The sequence below is a fragment of the Bufo gargarizans genome, chromosome 6, assembly GCF_014858855.1.
Source record: "Bufo gargarizans isolate SCDJY-AF-19 chromosome 6, ASM1485885v1, whole genome shotgun sequence".
In the NCBI taxonomy this organism is placed as follows: Eukaryota; Metazoa; Chordata; class Amphibia; order Anura; family Bufonidae; genus Bufo; species Bufo gargarizans.
Window position 1 is genome coordinate 224,107,363 of NC_058085.1, and position 15,677 is coordinate 224,123,039.

At 43.2% G+C, this 15,677-nt stretch overlaps 2 long non-coding RNA genes across 2 annotated transcripts; both read left to right on the top strand.

Moving 5' to 3' along the window:
- The first annotated feature begins 573 nt into the window (after nucleotides 1-573).
- On the top strand, nucleotides 574-1,614 carry LOC122939985. Its single transcript, XR_006390220.1, has 5 exons — nucleotides 574-685; nucleotides 773-931; nucleotides 1,005-1,076; nucleotides 1,170-1,399; nucleotides 1,508-1,614. It is a non-coding gene; the product is annotated as an uncharacterized LOC122939985 (long non-coding RNA).
- A 7,849-nt stretch (nucleotides 1,615-9,463) lies between these two features.
- Nucleotides 9,464-10,344, top strand: LOC122941267. The gene is made up of 3 exons (XR_006390433.1): nucleotides 9,464-9,529; nucleotides 9,890-9,978; nucleotides 10,094-10,344. It is a non-coding gene; the product is annotated as an uncharacterized LOC122941267 (long non-coding RNA).
- The last annotated feature ends 5,333 nt before the right edge of the window (nucleotides 10,345-15,677 follow it).

The window sequence follows — 15,677 nt, forward strand, 5'->3', positions numbered from 1 at the left end:
AAACATCTGTTTGACATGAGCCTTCTCTCCTTATTCTTTACTCACGGGCTTGGTATCTTATTCAGTAATTTGCCATAGCAGTGTCCTGTTTTTTTGGATTCTCTGTTGGTGAGTATTCCCAATATAGTTAAGTACATTTTTCAATCAACTAATAATATTGAATCGTTATAGGCTCCAAATGTAATTTGCTCACAATTCCTTGATCCTTGTCTGGGGATTTCATACGTCTAAACCGTGAGTTATTACAAAACATTATTTTTGACATTGTTAGATTTTAAAATATTTTCTATTTTTCTAATACAGGATTCGTCGTTGATTCATTTGTCTACAAGTTTTTGATTTCATCACACTACCGAGCAGTGAGTATAAACCTATCTTACAACATTCACTCCAGGTTAAACCATAGTTTTGTCAATTTGCTTGTTAGAAGACAGTTTTGGTATAGTGAAATGGATAGTTACTTAGAAGTTACAGATGTTAAAAGGTGATGGATTGCAGGCCGAGTTATTATGTTTTTTTGGTCTTCTGACCAAAGGACAATGAGCATTGTGTTTTCTTTTTAAAGATATGGAGAAAATCTACAAGGAAGTCTTCAATTTCCTAAGCTTTTGAGAGTACCCGTCTGAGTCTAAGAAGATACAGAGGCAGGCACTCCGTCGTACCGCATCAAAATTCACCTTAAAGGGTTAGTATTACAAAGACACTCCTGATTATCTGTGCACATACAATTTTTCACTAAATAAAGCTCTAATATTTTAATTTTTCTTGTAAGATGGAGAGTTGTTCTTTGGAACCCGAAGATTTGTGAAAAACGAGGAAGAGGCCTGTAGAATCTTCGCGGAATTTCATGCATCGCCCATTGGAGGACATTCCGGGATCAACCGAACACGATCGGATCTGGCATGGAATGCATGTTGATATTGCTAAATGTGTAAGAAACCATTCTAATCCGTATTTGGTATTAGGAGGAAAGGTGTACACCAATAACATGCCATTTTCATTAGATCCAGGAATGCCCTCAATGCCAGAAGTCTGGAAAACCAATCGCTGCTCCACAGCCGTTACAGTGTATAAAGGTAAATATCTTGTCTATAATTAAATATACCCTTGGTGTTACAAAATGTAAGCCCAAAATTATAAATATAAATATCATATTCTATTCCCGATAGGTATCCGCTGTCTGGGAGCTTGTCGGGATCGACCTAACTGGTCCTCTTCCTAAGACAGTTGATGGCTTCCAATACATCTTGACGGCTACGGATTATTTCTCCAAATGGGTGGAGGCATTCCCATTGAGAACAAAATCTGCTGCAGAGGTCAGACGCCATATCTGCTCCATGGTATATCGACATGGTTGTCCCAAGAGAATCCTTTCGGACCAGGGTAGAGAGTTTGTGAAGTATGTGTATTTGCCCTTTGCTCTTGTATGTTAAATCGGTTAGTTAACATGTAAGCTGTTTGCTATGATACTGGCACTGTAAAATTTTCTATTTATTTTTTGTTAAAGCTGAACAGCCAACTGTGTTCCATTTTGGGTATCGAAAGAAGTGTTACAGCAGCGTATCACCCACAGACCAACGGACTGGATGAAAAGACCAATCATAATATCAAAAGGCAAGTGTAAAAAAAAAAGTCGGATGCTCTTGGTCAATCACATATTAAGTACATAATTACTCTTAAAATCTACTTTATTTTAAAACAATTTTTTTTTATAGATCCATTCTGGCACAGTTGAAATAGTTCATTTATAATTTCCTTTTCCTAGACCTAGGCCATCTCCTTCTCCTCCTACCATTTTAATGCCCCATCTCCTTCAAAATGAATCTTGAACTATTTAAAAGTTAAAAATAATCACTTATTTCAAAGAATCATTGTGTTGTGCCCAAGAATTTTTTTTTTAAATCACCGTCCAACACAATTTCATATCTCCTATTGTACCAGATGCTTGGCAAATTATTGTATAGTAATCTGATGTTATCTGGCAATCGTTTGTTAATTACAATATCAATGGTATTAATGTTTTTTGTTATGCCATTCTTTTTAGAGCCCTGACCAAGCTGGTAAATGAGAAGCAGAACAACTAGGACGTGTTTTTGGACGCTACCTTATTCGCCATCAGATCGAAGGTCCAAACCACCACCAAATACTCGCCATTTCTGTTGATGTACGGGAGAGAGGCTGTATTCCCCTCCGAGGTTCCTGTTGAACTTCCGGTGAATTTTTATTTATTTTTGGTCAATTTGTAAAGTATCTTCAATATTATATACATATGTACAAAGTTTTCTATATACAATTAAATTTAAAATAATTTTTTGCATTTTATTTTGGTTTATTTTCTACACAGCTTTCGAGCATCATTCTTCCGGATGAGAAAACGTACACTGCCTTCATTGAGGAAAAGACATCATCGATGGAGAAGATCAAGGAAAGCACCAAGGAACACATTGAGAAATCGCAGGAAATACAGAAGACGAAGCATGCCAAGAAAGTGCTGAAGAAAAACAAAGATGTGGTGTATAGTGTCGGCAATGAGGTCCTTCTATATAATATGAGAGAGTGGTAGGAAAGGTGGACAGATGGAGCCTGATTTCTCTGGTCCTTATGTTATCAAGGAGCTGTGCGGCAAGGTGGTAAAACTTGCGAATTCCAATGGCGTTACGTTAAAGAAGAAGATCAACGTTGACCACATCAAGCCATTCAGAAGAAGTGAGAGGATCACAGTCAAGAAGTCGGAAAAAGATGTGAACATGGCTCAGGAAGACAGCACCCGCCTGTCCCCAGGACCACAACGGACCTCTGTCATCAGCTGGATCGGAACGAACAAGGAAAGCACTTTACAGGTATGACAACATTGAGTTGAAATTGGTACTGACAAATAAGTAGATAGTTACATATGTATCTATAATATATCTGATTTGCATAGATATTTTATGTGTACAATTGAAAAGGGGATTATGAATAATGGTGCTTTACACATTCTATGTCTTAATGTCACGATAAATGTTGGCGAAATCTTACTTAACCAAGACAGGAGGGAAGGTAACCAGTGAGTGGAACAGGGAACAAGAGATACAACAGGTCACGAGTTCAGAGACACAATAAGAATCGGCCGGAACATGTCATTTAAAGTAACGAGTTGGGAGTGTCTGACATGTACTTGTACCATCCACAGTAAATTACGTGGCAATTGTAATATTCTTCTATGTACAATTGACATTCTAATATGTTAACAGTAAGCAATGAATATTGATTTTGACATTTATTTTAAAGCCCTCAGTATCAATGAATGTGGAACCCAGCATAGAATAACGAGGTAGCACATACTGGTTGTAAAAAAAAAAAAAAAGTTTGTTTGACCACGTTGGTCTCATGTTTGGCTATGCCCTGTTGGTGTGGCCTTTAACTCTGTAGCCATTTCTGCCCTTAATATTTAGGGTTTCAGTATTTGCCAAGGTTTGGCATTACGTTAAATTATAAGGCTGTTACCAGCCTGCATTTGTGGGAGGGGCGTCTGGCATTTATTCGCCTCCCCCTCACTCAGCCAGGCGCCCGAGCATCACGCATCATTTGCGTTTCCGAGCCCCCTCCTCTTTCGACCCGAATCGCTCCGCTATCCTGCCTCACGCCGCCGACTTCCGGACCGCAGCACGCCAGCCTGTCAGGTAATCGAGGCTCAGCTGGCTCCGTTCTAGCTGCGTCTCGCACCCGACCTCGTTTCCTGCCCCCTGCTGGTGCACGCTTGCTTGCCGCTCCCCCCAGCATGTTGCGCTCGCACGAGTGCGGGCGGCAGGGTTGGGGGAGCGTCAGGGAACTGCCGGTCACATGCCGGCTCAGCATGAGAGCCCATGGTGATTAAAGATAGTGTCAGAGGTTGATTGCGCATGTAACCATGCTATTTTGCACACCTTTTTCTGCTTTTGCCCAGGTTGTCAGTGTTCCTGGATCGCCCAGGTTGTCAGTGTTCCTGGATCGCCCAGGTTGTCAGTGTTCCTGGATCGCCCAGGTTGTCAATGTTCCTGGATCGCCCAGGTTGTCAATGTTCCTGGATCGCCCAGGTTGTCAATGTTCCTGGATCGCCCAGGTTGTCAATGTTCCTGGATCGCCCAGGTTGTCAATGTTCCTGGATCGCCCAGGTTGTCAATGTTCCTGGATCGCCCAGGTTGTCAATGTTCCTGGATCGCCCAGGTTGTCAATGTTCCTGGATCGCCCAGGTTGTCAATGTTCCTGGATCGCCCAGGTTTTGTCCCCTTTTTCTTAGGGTTTTACATCTATTCTGTTGTCGGTTGTTCCTTCTTTTAGATTGGGCAGTTGTTATTTTCATTCCTCTCCTTCGTGTCATCTAGGAATTTCGAGGCAATTTCAGGTAAGTCGGCTTAGAGACGGTCACTGAGGCAGGGTTAACTGTCAGTTTGATACTCAAGTCCGTTCTTTTTATTAGTTCCTCTCAAACGATTGGGGTTTGTTTTTGGAAATCGTCTTTTCAGATCTGTTCGCATTTCGTCAGGTAGGTGCTTCCGCTGGTCACTTTACGCTTCAGTCTTTCACCTTCTTCCGGCCGCTATCACCGCTTCCGTCTATGCTTCTTGTTTCCGACAGATACAAATTCCCCTTTTTTTCCCAGGTCATCATGTCTCACATATCCGATATGGAGGACAACCTCTCCATGCCAGGATCATCCGTCTCGGGGCATTATAGCAACACTTCATTAAGGAGTTGGACTGTGCCAAAGTTGCTTGCCGAACTCAATCGTAGGGGAATTCGGCATCCCGCGACTGCCCGCAAGGCCGAATTATACCGGCTCCTGATGACCACTCCGGGTCCGACAGCTGAGCGATCCAACAACGACTCCGTCCGGCTGGCACTAGCCCAGATCCAGTCGTCCATCGCCGGACTTGTCAGCTCAGTCACGGACATCCAGAATAGGGTCGCGGTTTTAGAAACCAGGCCAGCAGCCTCGCCGCAATATCCTGGGTCGGCAGTCATTTCTGCCATCCCTCCGGACGTTGCAGGTAGGCCTCCTACCACCCCCCAGATTGCTCCTTCCCATTTCGTTCCGGAGCACATCAAGAAGGATATCCTGGCAGGCAAGGATGTTAATTTGGCATCCATTTTGATTGCCTCCCAGGATATTTCCGAAAACCGGGTGATTAATTGCGGAGAGGTTTCCGTGGTGTTGAAGGCCAAGGATGCTCGGCTAAACAGGAAATTGTCTGTTTCCGAGTTTGTCCTGGCCTTCAGCCTCTACAGAGACGTACTGTGCTCCGCTCACCCCAATCGCAGGGAAGAATTAGACACCTACCTGTACCGGATTACGGATTTGGGGCACAAGTACGGCGGCTCTGCATTTTACGACTATCACCGTTCGTTTTCTGCCAAAGCCGCCGCGGCCCTGAATCAATTTCAGTTCATGTCCAACTGGGCAGACTTGGACATGGAGTTATTTTGCCGGCACTTCGCAGGTCTGAAGGCTCCCCTGTTTGCCATCTGCCAATCCATCTTTCACTCCACGGAATGGCGCCCTAATCCGGTGCAAGATCCTCAGTCAGCACCCACTCCAGGTCCCTCCGGATCCTCCAGGTCTTCCTCGTCATTAGATAAACTGGGTAGGCCTATTGTGTACCTCGGCAGTAGCCAGGTGTGCAATAACTTTAATGCCAAGGGCTGTGCTTTCAACGCGTGCCGAGCACTGCACATCTGCTCCCTTTGTTTTCGGGCCCACCCTCGTCCTTCTTGTCCCAGGAAGTCAGCCAGGGACTCCTGACTAGCCGACCTCAACTTGGAATTGTTGGCTGCACTCCTGCAGGGCCACCCAGATCGTTCCTTTGTCACCTTCTTATTGGACGGGTGCAGAGAGGGGTTTCACACCGGCATTATCACGCGCCCCCAGGGCTGCTGGATGGGCCCCAATCTATTATCCGCCTCCGGTGACCCTGAGGCGGTGACCACCCTCATCCAGGCAGAGGTTGACAAAGGGTTCGTCATCGGTCCTTTCCTTAAGATCCCGTTCCAGTCATGGCGCATCAACCCCATCGGCCTGGTCACCAAGTTATCCTCAAATAAAAAACGTCTCATCTATGATCTGTCCGCGCCTCATATGTCCTCCATTCCCAGTCTTAATTCACTTATTCCTTCTGAGGAATATTCCATGCAGTACTCCTCGGTTGACGAGGCCATCCAGTACATTCTTCAAGCAGGTGTCGGGGCTTGGTTGGCCAAGGTAGACATTGCCGATGCTTTCAAGCTGCTTCCAATACACCCGCAGCTTTGGGAGTACTACGGCATCCAGTGGGCAGATAAATTTTACTTTGCCAACCGGCTTACTTTCGGCTCTAAGAGCAGCCCTTGGCTTTTTGAACAACTTGCTAAGGCCCTGCACTGGATTCTCAACCATCACGGTGGCTTATCCATGGTCGTTCACTACTTGGACGACTTTCTCCTCATTGAAAGGCCCAGCCAGGTCCCTTCCATTCCCCAGTCACTTCTGGATATTTTTTCTCGACTCCAGGTCCCCGTGGCCACGGCCAAGACTGAGGGTCCGGCCACCACAGTCACCTTCCTAGGCATCATCCTAGATACCGTTAAAATGGAGGCTAGCCTCCCCAGCGAGAAGTTGCTCCGGATTCGCTCAGCCATCTCCCGGGCAGTTCAGTGTCACTCACTGACCAGGACAGAGCTCCAATCCTTGCTGGGGATGCTCAATTTCGCCTCCAGAATTATGCCCCAAGGCAGGACCTTCCTTTCCAGGTTGCTATGTCTCCTGCCCTCCGCCCCGGAGCAGGATTCTGTCGTCTATTTGGACAGCCAGGCCATGTGGAGCAGTTTTCTCTCTGACTGGAACGGCATTTCTTTGTTCGTTCCGCAGTGGGATTCCTCTTCTCCCATGGTTTTCTCTGACGCCGCTGGTTCCTCCGGGTTCGCTGCCATCTTCAGGTCTCATTGGCTGGCTGCCGGATGGCCGCCAGAATTAGCCTCAGACTCTGCAGCCCTTAAATCCTCCCCCCTTTTGGAACTTTACCCCATTGTGGCGGCTGCTCAGGTCTGGGGTCACCACTGGGCCAACACTTCGGTGACGTTCATTACAAATAGTCAGACCTTGGTAGACATCGTCAACAAGGGCAGGGCCCAGTCCCCTAGGATCATGGCGTTGTTGCGCAAGCTAGTGTGGGTATCCCTCCATCACAATTTTCACATGCGCTGCGTACACATCCCAGGCGAACAGAATAGGGCTGCGGACGCGCTTTCCCGTGCTAATTTTGCGGTTTTCTTCCAGGAAATGCCCGAGGCGGATCGGTCAGGCACGCCGGTGCCCCAATTCAGCACCCTCGTTCTGGTTTAGATTCACTCTTAGAGGAGGCCAAGGGTCTGGTCACCAAATCGTTGTCTCACAACACGGCGAGAAATTATCGGGCTGGCCTCAGAGCGTTTGATAAATTCTCTCAGAGTCATCCGAGGGGTCAACACTCCGAAATCTCCCACATCATGGCTTTCCTGGCCTATTGTCACTCGCATCTCTCTCTGTCGTATGGTACCATCAGACTTTATTTAGCCGGACTTCAACATCATGCCATGCTGGCCACTCCTCATCACAGGTCCTTTTTTTCCGTCCAAGCTATTAAAGCCACCCTTCGGGGCATTCAAAAGGAGGGGAAGGGGTCCGTGAGCCATAGGCAACCAGTGTCCAGCAAATTGTTCAGGGACCTCTCCTCGACATTGGATGGTAATCCTTTTGGGCCCTCCATTAGCCTGATTCTGAAAGCGGCCATGTTTCTCACTTTTTATGGGTTCCTCCGGCCCGGAGAGGTTTTGGCCGGTCCAAATCGTACTAATCATCCTCTGAAGCAACATCTGTCATGGGGCCAGGGCCATTACACACTCTCCCTACCCTCCACCAAAACCAATCAGACGGGTCCCCCCACTCAAGTTAAGTTCTACCCAACTTTGAACAAATGGTGCCCCGTTCAAGTGCTGCATCAACTGACGGCACTCACCCGAGGTTCATTGCCCGATAGCCCACTCCTGCCGCATGCAGGCAAGCCACTCAGCACCTCTCAGTTTATCTCCTATATCCGCGCCCTTGCCCAGGGACTAGGCCATAACCCCAAGGTAATTTCAGGACACTCTTTTCGTATAGGGGCAGCCTCTGCCGCTTCTCGACATCGGGTGCCGGCACACGTCATCCGGTCCATGGGGCGGTGGCGGTCCTCCTGCTTTACCCGGTATATACCCAATCCTCAAGTCGAGATATCTCACGCCTTTCGATCACTGGCTTTGTAATTTGTAAATAAAAGTGTTGTACCTACCTGTTGTTTTTTGCCCCCTTTTTCACACTGGTGTATCCGCGTCCGTGGCTTCCGGCACAATTCAGCCACCATGTTCAGGGCAGGTCTCTCTGCGTACGCCGATGTTGTCCTAGCCCTGACCACAAATTATAAGGCTGTTACCAGCCTGCATTTGTGGGAGGGGCGTCTGGCATTTATTCGCCTCCCCCTCACTCAGCCAGGCACCCGAGCATCACGCCCCTCCCTCCCACCCCTTTTTTCTGACTTCCAATCAGGTATGCCCCCTTTTTCACACTGGTGTACCCGCGTCTGTGGCTTCCGGCACAATTCAGCCACCATGCTCAGGGCAGGTCTCTCTGCGTACGCCGACGTTGTCCTAGCCCTGACCACAAATAAACTTTAAGAATACATGTTACTTTTTTTTTTATTTGACCCAATACTGGTTCAGTTTTTCACCCTTTGCATAACAGCATCACTACAAAAGTTTTTATTTACGGTGATTAAGTAAAATTCCTGGTAGGTGGTTAATATTTGTAGGATTGAAGTCAAAATTTTACATTTCTTACCTTAAGTAAATTTTAGGATTGGGCATACTCAACCAGTATTAGGTATTGGTCCCAGATTGCTATTTCCGACCTGGAGTTTCAATTTATTTTTATTTTTTCTATTTTAGTTCATATGCTGTGAAAAGCTGAGGATGACGGCTCTGTGCAAGCAGTTATTGGACCATACAAGCTGTATAGTTCATCCTTTTGTACACTGCATGGCAATAACTGGCTGGTGGACGAGGTAAAAACAAAAACTACTTAATATTGACAAGTATGATTACCTGATGTGTATATGTATAATCAATTTTATATTGTATGATGCAGGTTATTGACGCCTATATCCATCATCTGATAGCGAAGCATGAGGCAAGTGTTACGTACATAACTTCATTTTTTTATGTCCTTTGCTTACTTATATTACTTGCTAACTTTTATTACATTGCAATAGATGCTGTCCTGTCCTCAGTGTTGTTTTACGGAAAAATAGAAAGACTTGGAAAGGTTTGTGACTGTTGAAATTTGTACTTATAATATATAATTCTATAATAAAAGTCCTTTTTTTATATATATATTTTTTATTAAGTTTATGATCTATACATACATTTGATAAGGCAATGTTTCCTAACTTTCTTTCAGGTCAAGTTTCCAGATGAAGATCTATGGTTATGCCCTATTAATGTTGGAGCCCACTGGATTTTGATGGTATATATTGGTCAAATCATTGTTTATGTTCTCCTTATTTAATCATGTATTAAAGTTTAATGTAATTACGGTGTATATTTCAATATGTAGAAGTACAATCTCAATGCTACCATGTATAAATTTGATGTATACACTACTACTACAGCTACTGTACAACTTCTTAAAGAAAGCCATTATCCACATTGTTCTTAGTCTATACAATTTCATTGAACGAAGTTCCTTAAATGTTTTCCATGCATGCCCTATTAATGTGTATTTGGGTTGTTATGGAATTCTGTGATTCTAAATTGTTGTTGTTTTTTTTATCGATATGTTTGTAATATCTTCACTCTACTTAGCTGTTATTATTTTTTTTATTAGGTGGTGATCATGTCCAAGAAAGTTCTTGTGTTAATGGATCCCCAGGGTAACGAAACCAGCTATCTTGACAAACTTCAGAAGAACTGGAAGTACGGTTGTTTCCATTAAGACTTATAACGCTGTCCAAGAGACTAGGCAAAATATTTATGTTGTAGTATACATTTAAAGCCATGATCCCAATTTTTTTTTATACTTGATTGACAGTCTATTCTTGAGCAAGTACAAGCCAGAAGAACAAGCCGCAGAGTGGAACACCTGGATCCTGTTTTCACAGCAAGCAGCAAGATTCGAGTAGCTGTGGCGTTTTAGTTCTGCTGGTAAATTTATTTACAACTGACTGAAAAATCAATGCAAACAATCATGTCACTGTCATTCAAAATGAGAAATAGTTCCTACATACAAGGTCTACATACAAATACAAGGAATTCCTACATACAAGGACCATCTCGAAAGTCAAGACCACGGAGGCACATATAAGGGATGCAAGATTGGAAATAGCTTGTGCCCTACTACAGTACAAAGGTCCGGTATATCTATTTCCAAAGGTTTTTCTAGATAATTACATTCATACCAAATGTGCACATATAATAACATCCAACTATAAATTTTTTCTTATTAAATTGCGGTTGGGAATAAAAGGAAATGTGCTAAAACACTTCATGACTATATTTAATAATTCAACATAACCTTAATTGTGTTTTGGCAATTTTGTAGGTGCTGTTTAAGTGTCATCTGTATGTTCATTTAATTGCCACACACTATCAAGAGTAGAAATGCACCAAGATTGTATAGCTTACTGCTAGTTAGTTGTATTCACTCCATTGATACTTTGATCAAAATTTATTAAAATAATCCACAAGACATACAGACATAATAACATCTAGGTATGACCCTTTTCTTGTTCTCATAAATATATATAGCAATAAACTCCTTCCCTTGAAATATGTGATCAATCTAAAAATTACAGTTAATTAAGTGTTCTTGCATAGCAAGACCACATCATGTTATCTCACATATATATTATTATGTGTTCTTGCATAGCAAGACCACATCATGTTATCTCACATATATATTATTATGTGTTCTTGCATAGCAAGACCACATCATGTTATCTCACATATATATTATTATTATTATTATTATTATTATTATTATGTGTTCTTGCATAGCAAGACCACATAATGTTATCTCACATATATATTATTATTATTATTATGTGTTCTTGCATAGCAAGACCACATAATGTTATCTGGTCCCCGGAAGCCCCCTTTTTTCCCATAGACTTCGATAGGGTATATTTTCAAATCGCTCCCACTCGCCAGGCTTTGACGCTAAAGTCACCAAACTTGGGTCACTTAGTCATGGGGTCAACCCGAAAATTTTGGGCACATTTCGGGGACCCCAAAAAGTGGGCGGGGCCACACAGAACCAAACAAAATCTCCCCATTGACTGTAATGAGACCTTCAAATTGCTACTTCTCCCACATTTTTAGGAGTACAAATTCCAAACTTTGCAGACTTGGTCGGCACCCACCCGAATACCTTGCTTGTGCTTTGTTACCCGATCCCACCTTCCGGGCCCCTGGGACAGGGCCCCCAAAATCCACGTTTTTCCCATTGACTTTGACAGGGACAATTTTCAAATCGCTCCCAGTCGCACAGATTTTAAACTAAAGTCACCAAACTTGGGTCACTTAGTCATTAGGTCAACGCGCAATTTGTTAGAACATTTCGGAGACCCGAAAATGTGGGCGGGGCCACACAGAACCAGTCAAATTCTCCCCATTGACTACAATGAGACGTTCAAATTGCTACTCCTCCCACAGATTTAGGAGTATCAATACCGAACTTTGCACTCTTGGTCGGCACATACCCGAGGATCTTGCTTGTGCTTTGTTAACCGATCCCACCCTCCGGGACCCTGGGGCGGGTCCCCGAAAACCTCTTTTTTTCTCCCATAGAGTTTTATTGGAAAAGTGCAAACGTTTGTCACTCATACAGCTTCGGAGTGAAACTCACCAAACTTGGGTCACTTAGTCATGGGGTCAACCTGAAAATTTCTGTCACATTTTGGGGACATTAAAAAGTGGGCGGAGCTACAAACAACCAATCAGATTTTCCCTATTGACTTCAATGAGAAAATGTTAAATTGCTGCCATTTCAACATTGTTAATGGCAGGGTTGTTAAACTTAATATATTCGGTTAATAGAGGATGAGAATTCAAATGTTTAAAAGTGGGCGGAGTCTACAACGGCCAATCAAATTTCAGCTATATGTTTTAATGGGAAAAATTCAAATTGCCGCAGCTCTTAGACTGTTAATGGCAGGATCCCCAAACTTGGTACAGTTCGACAATTTAGGATTAGGATTAAAATTCAGGGAAGTGGGCGGGGCCAAAAACAACCAATCAGATTTCTTTGATTGATTTCAATGGGAAAATTGAAAAATGCAGAAAATTGAAAAATGCTGCCATTATTGATGTCAGGGGCTTCAAATCTCAGAAATCAGGTGATAGATTACTTCGGCTTCAAAAATTGAAAAAGTGGGCGGAGCCAACAACGACAAAACAGATTTTTCCTATTGACTTCAATGAGAAACCTTTAAATTGCTGTCATTCTCACAATATTTAAGCCAGAATACCCAAACTTGGCACCGTAGGTCATTGGGTGACTGGGGTCAAAAAAAAAAAAAAAAGTGGGCGGGGTCTACAACGGCCAATCAAATTTCAGCCATTTATTTAAATGGGAAAAATTCAAACTGCAGCTGCTCTTAGACTGTTAATGGCAGGGTTCTGAAACTTGGCACAGTTGGTCACTGGAGGACTGTGCCAATGTATATCTCATTTTGGGGATGCTAAAAAGTGGGCGGAGCCACAAACAACCAATCAGATTTTCCCTATTGACTTCAATAAGAAACCTTTAAACAGCTGTCATTCTAACAGCACCCAAACTCGGCAGGGTGGGTCAGTGTGAGACAAAGGTCAAAATTTATAAAAGTGGGCGGAGTCTACACTCCACCCAGTTACTCCGCCCACTCCAGTTGTAAGCTACTGGTGGAGGCAAGAACACATCACACAATTTCCCCAGAAATTGTACCTTTTCTAGTTATTATGTGTTCTTGCATAGCAAGACCACATATTGTTATCTCACATATATATTATTATGTGTTCTTGCATAGCAAGACCACATAATGTTATCTCACATATATATTATTATGTGTTCTTGCATAGCAAGACCACATACTATTATCTCACATATATATTATTATTATTATAGCCAAATTTGCCACCCTAACTCCTCCCACAGTTTTTACACTACATAGACAAAAATTTACCAAAACGTGCAGATTGTACCCGATCGGATTGCTATTACTTTGTGGAGCGATCCCACCCCCGGGGCCCCCGTGGCGAGCCCCGGAAGCCCCCTTTTTTCCCATAGACTTTGACAGGGTAAATTTTCAAATCGCTCCCACTCGCCAGGCTTTGACGCTAAAGTCACCAAACTTGGGTCACTTAGTCATGGAGTCAACCCGAAAATTTTGGGCACATTTCGGGGACCCCAAAAAGTGGGCGGGGCCATACAGAACCAATCAAAATCTCCCCATTGACTTTAATGAGAACTTCAAATTGCTACTCCTCCCACATTTTTAGGAGTACAAATTCCAGACTTTGCAGACTTGGTCGGCACCCACCCGAGTACCTTGCTTTTGCTTTGTTACCCGATCCCACCCTCCGGGCCCCTGGGACAGGGCCCCCAAAATCCATGTTTTTCCCATTGACTTTGACAGGGACAATTTTCAAATCGCTCCCAGTCGCACAGATTTTAAACTAAAGTCACCAAACTTGGGTCACTTAGTCATGGGGTCAACGCGCAATTTGTTAGCACATTTCGGAGACCCGAAAATGTGGGCGGGGCCACACAGAACCAATCAAATTCTCCCCATTGACTACAATGAGACGTTCAAATTGCTACTCCTCCCACAGATTTAGGAGTATAAATACCGAACTTTGCACTCTTGGTCGGCACATACCCGAGTATCTTGCTTGTGCTTTGTTAACCGATCCCACCCTCCGGGCCCCTGGGGCGGGCCCCCGAAAACCTCTTTTTTTCTCCCATAGAGTTTTATTGGAAAAATGCAAATGTTTGTCACTCATACAGCTTCGGAGTGAAACTCACCAAACTTGGGTCACTCAGTCATGGGGTCAACCTGAAAATTTCTGTCACATTTTGGGGACATTAAAAAGTGGGCGGAGCTACAAACAACCAATCAGATTTTCCCTATTGACTTCAATAAGAAACCTTTAAATTGCTGTCATTCTCACAGTATTTAAGCCAGAATACCCAAACTTGGCACCGTAGGTCATTGGGTGACTGGATTCAAAAAATAATGAAAAAGTGGGCGGAGTCTACAACGGCCAATCAAATTTCAGCCATTTGTTTAAATGGGAAAAATTCAAACTGCCGCTGCTCTTAGACTGTTAATGGCAGGTTCCCCAAACTTGGTACAGTTGGACAATTTAGGATTAGGATTAAAATTTTGAAAAGTGGGCGGGGCCAAAAACAACCAATCAGATTTCTTTCATTGATTTCAATGTGGAAAAAAAAAAATGCAGAAAATTGAAAAATGCTTCCATGATTGATGTCAGGGGCTTCAAATCGCTGAAATCAGGTGATAGATTACTTTGGATTCAAAAATTTAAAAAGTGGGCAGAGCCAACAACAACAAATCAGATTTTCCCTATTGACTTCAATGAGAAACTTTTAAATTGCTGTCATTCTCACAGTATTTAAGCCAGAATACCCAAACTTGGCACCGTAGGTCATTGGGTGACTGGATTCAAAAAATAATGAAAAAGTGGGCGGAGTCTACAACGGCCAATCAAATTTCAGCCATTTGTTTAAATGGGAAAAATTCAAACTGCCGCTGCTCTTAGACTGTTAATGGCAGGTTTCCCAAACTTGGTACAGTTGGACAATTTAGGATTAGGATTAAAATTTTGAAAAGTGGGCGGGGCCAAAAACAACCAATCAGATTTCTTTCATTGATTTCAATATGGAAAAAAAAAAATTCAGAAAATTGAAAAATGCTGCCATGATTGATGTCAGGGGCTTCAAATCGCTGAGATCAGGTCATAGATTACTTTGGATTCAAAAAATTTAAAAGTGGGCGGAGCCAACAACAACAAATCAGATTTTCCCTATTAACTTTAATGAGAAACCTTTAAATTGCTGTCATTCTCACAGTATTTAAGCCAGAATACCCAAACTTGGCACCGTAGGTCATTGGGTGACTGGATTCAAAAATTTATAAAAAAGTGGGCGGAGTCTACAACGGCCAATCAAATTTCAGCCATTTGTTTAAATGGGAAAAATTCAAACTGCCGCTGCTCTTAGACTGTTAATGGCAGGTTCCCCAAACTTGGTACAGTTGGACAATTTAGGATTAGGATTAAAATTTTGAAAAGTGGGCGGGGCCAAAAACAACCAATCAGATTTCTTTCATTGATTTCAATGTGGAAAAAAAAAATGCAGAAAATTGAAAAATGCTTCCATGATTGATGTCAGGGGCTTCAAATCTCTGAAATCAGGTGATAGATTAATTTGGATTCAAAAATTTAAAAAGTGGGCGGAGCCAACAACAACAAATCAGATTTTCCCTATTGACTTCAATGAGAAACCTTTAAATTGCTGTCATTCTCACAATATTTAAGTCAGAATACCCAAACTTGGCACCGTAGGTCATTGGGTGACTGGGGTCAAAAAAAATTAAAAAGTGGGCGGGGTCTAC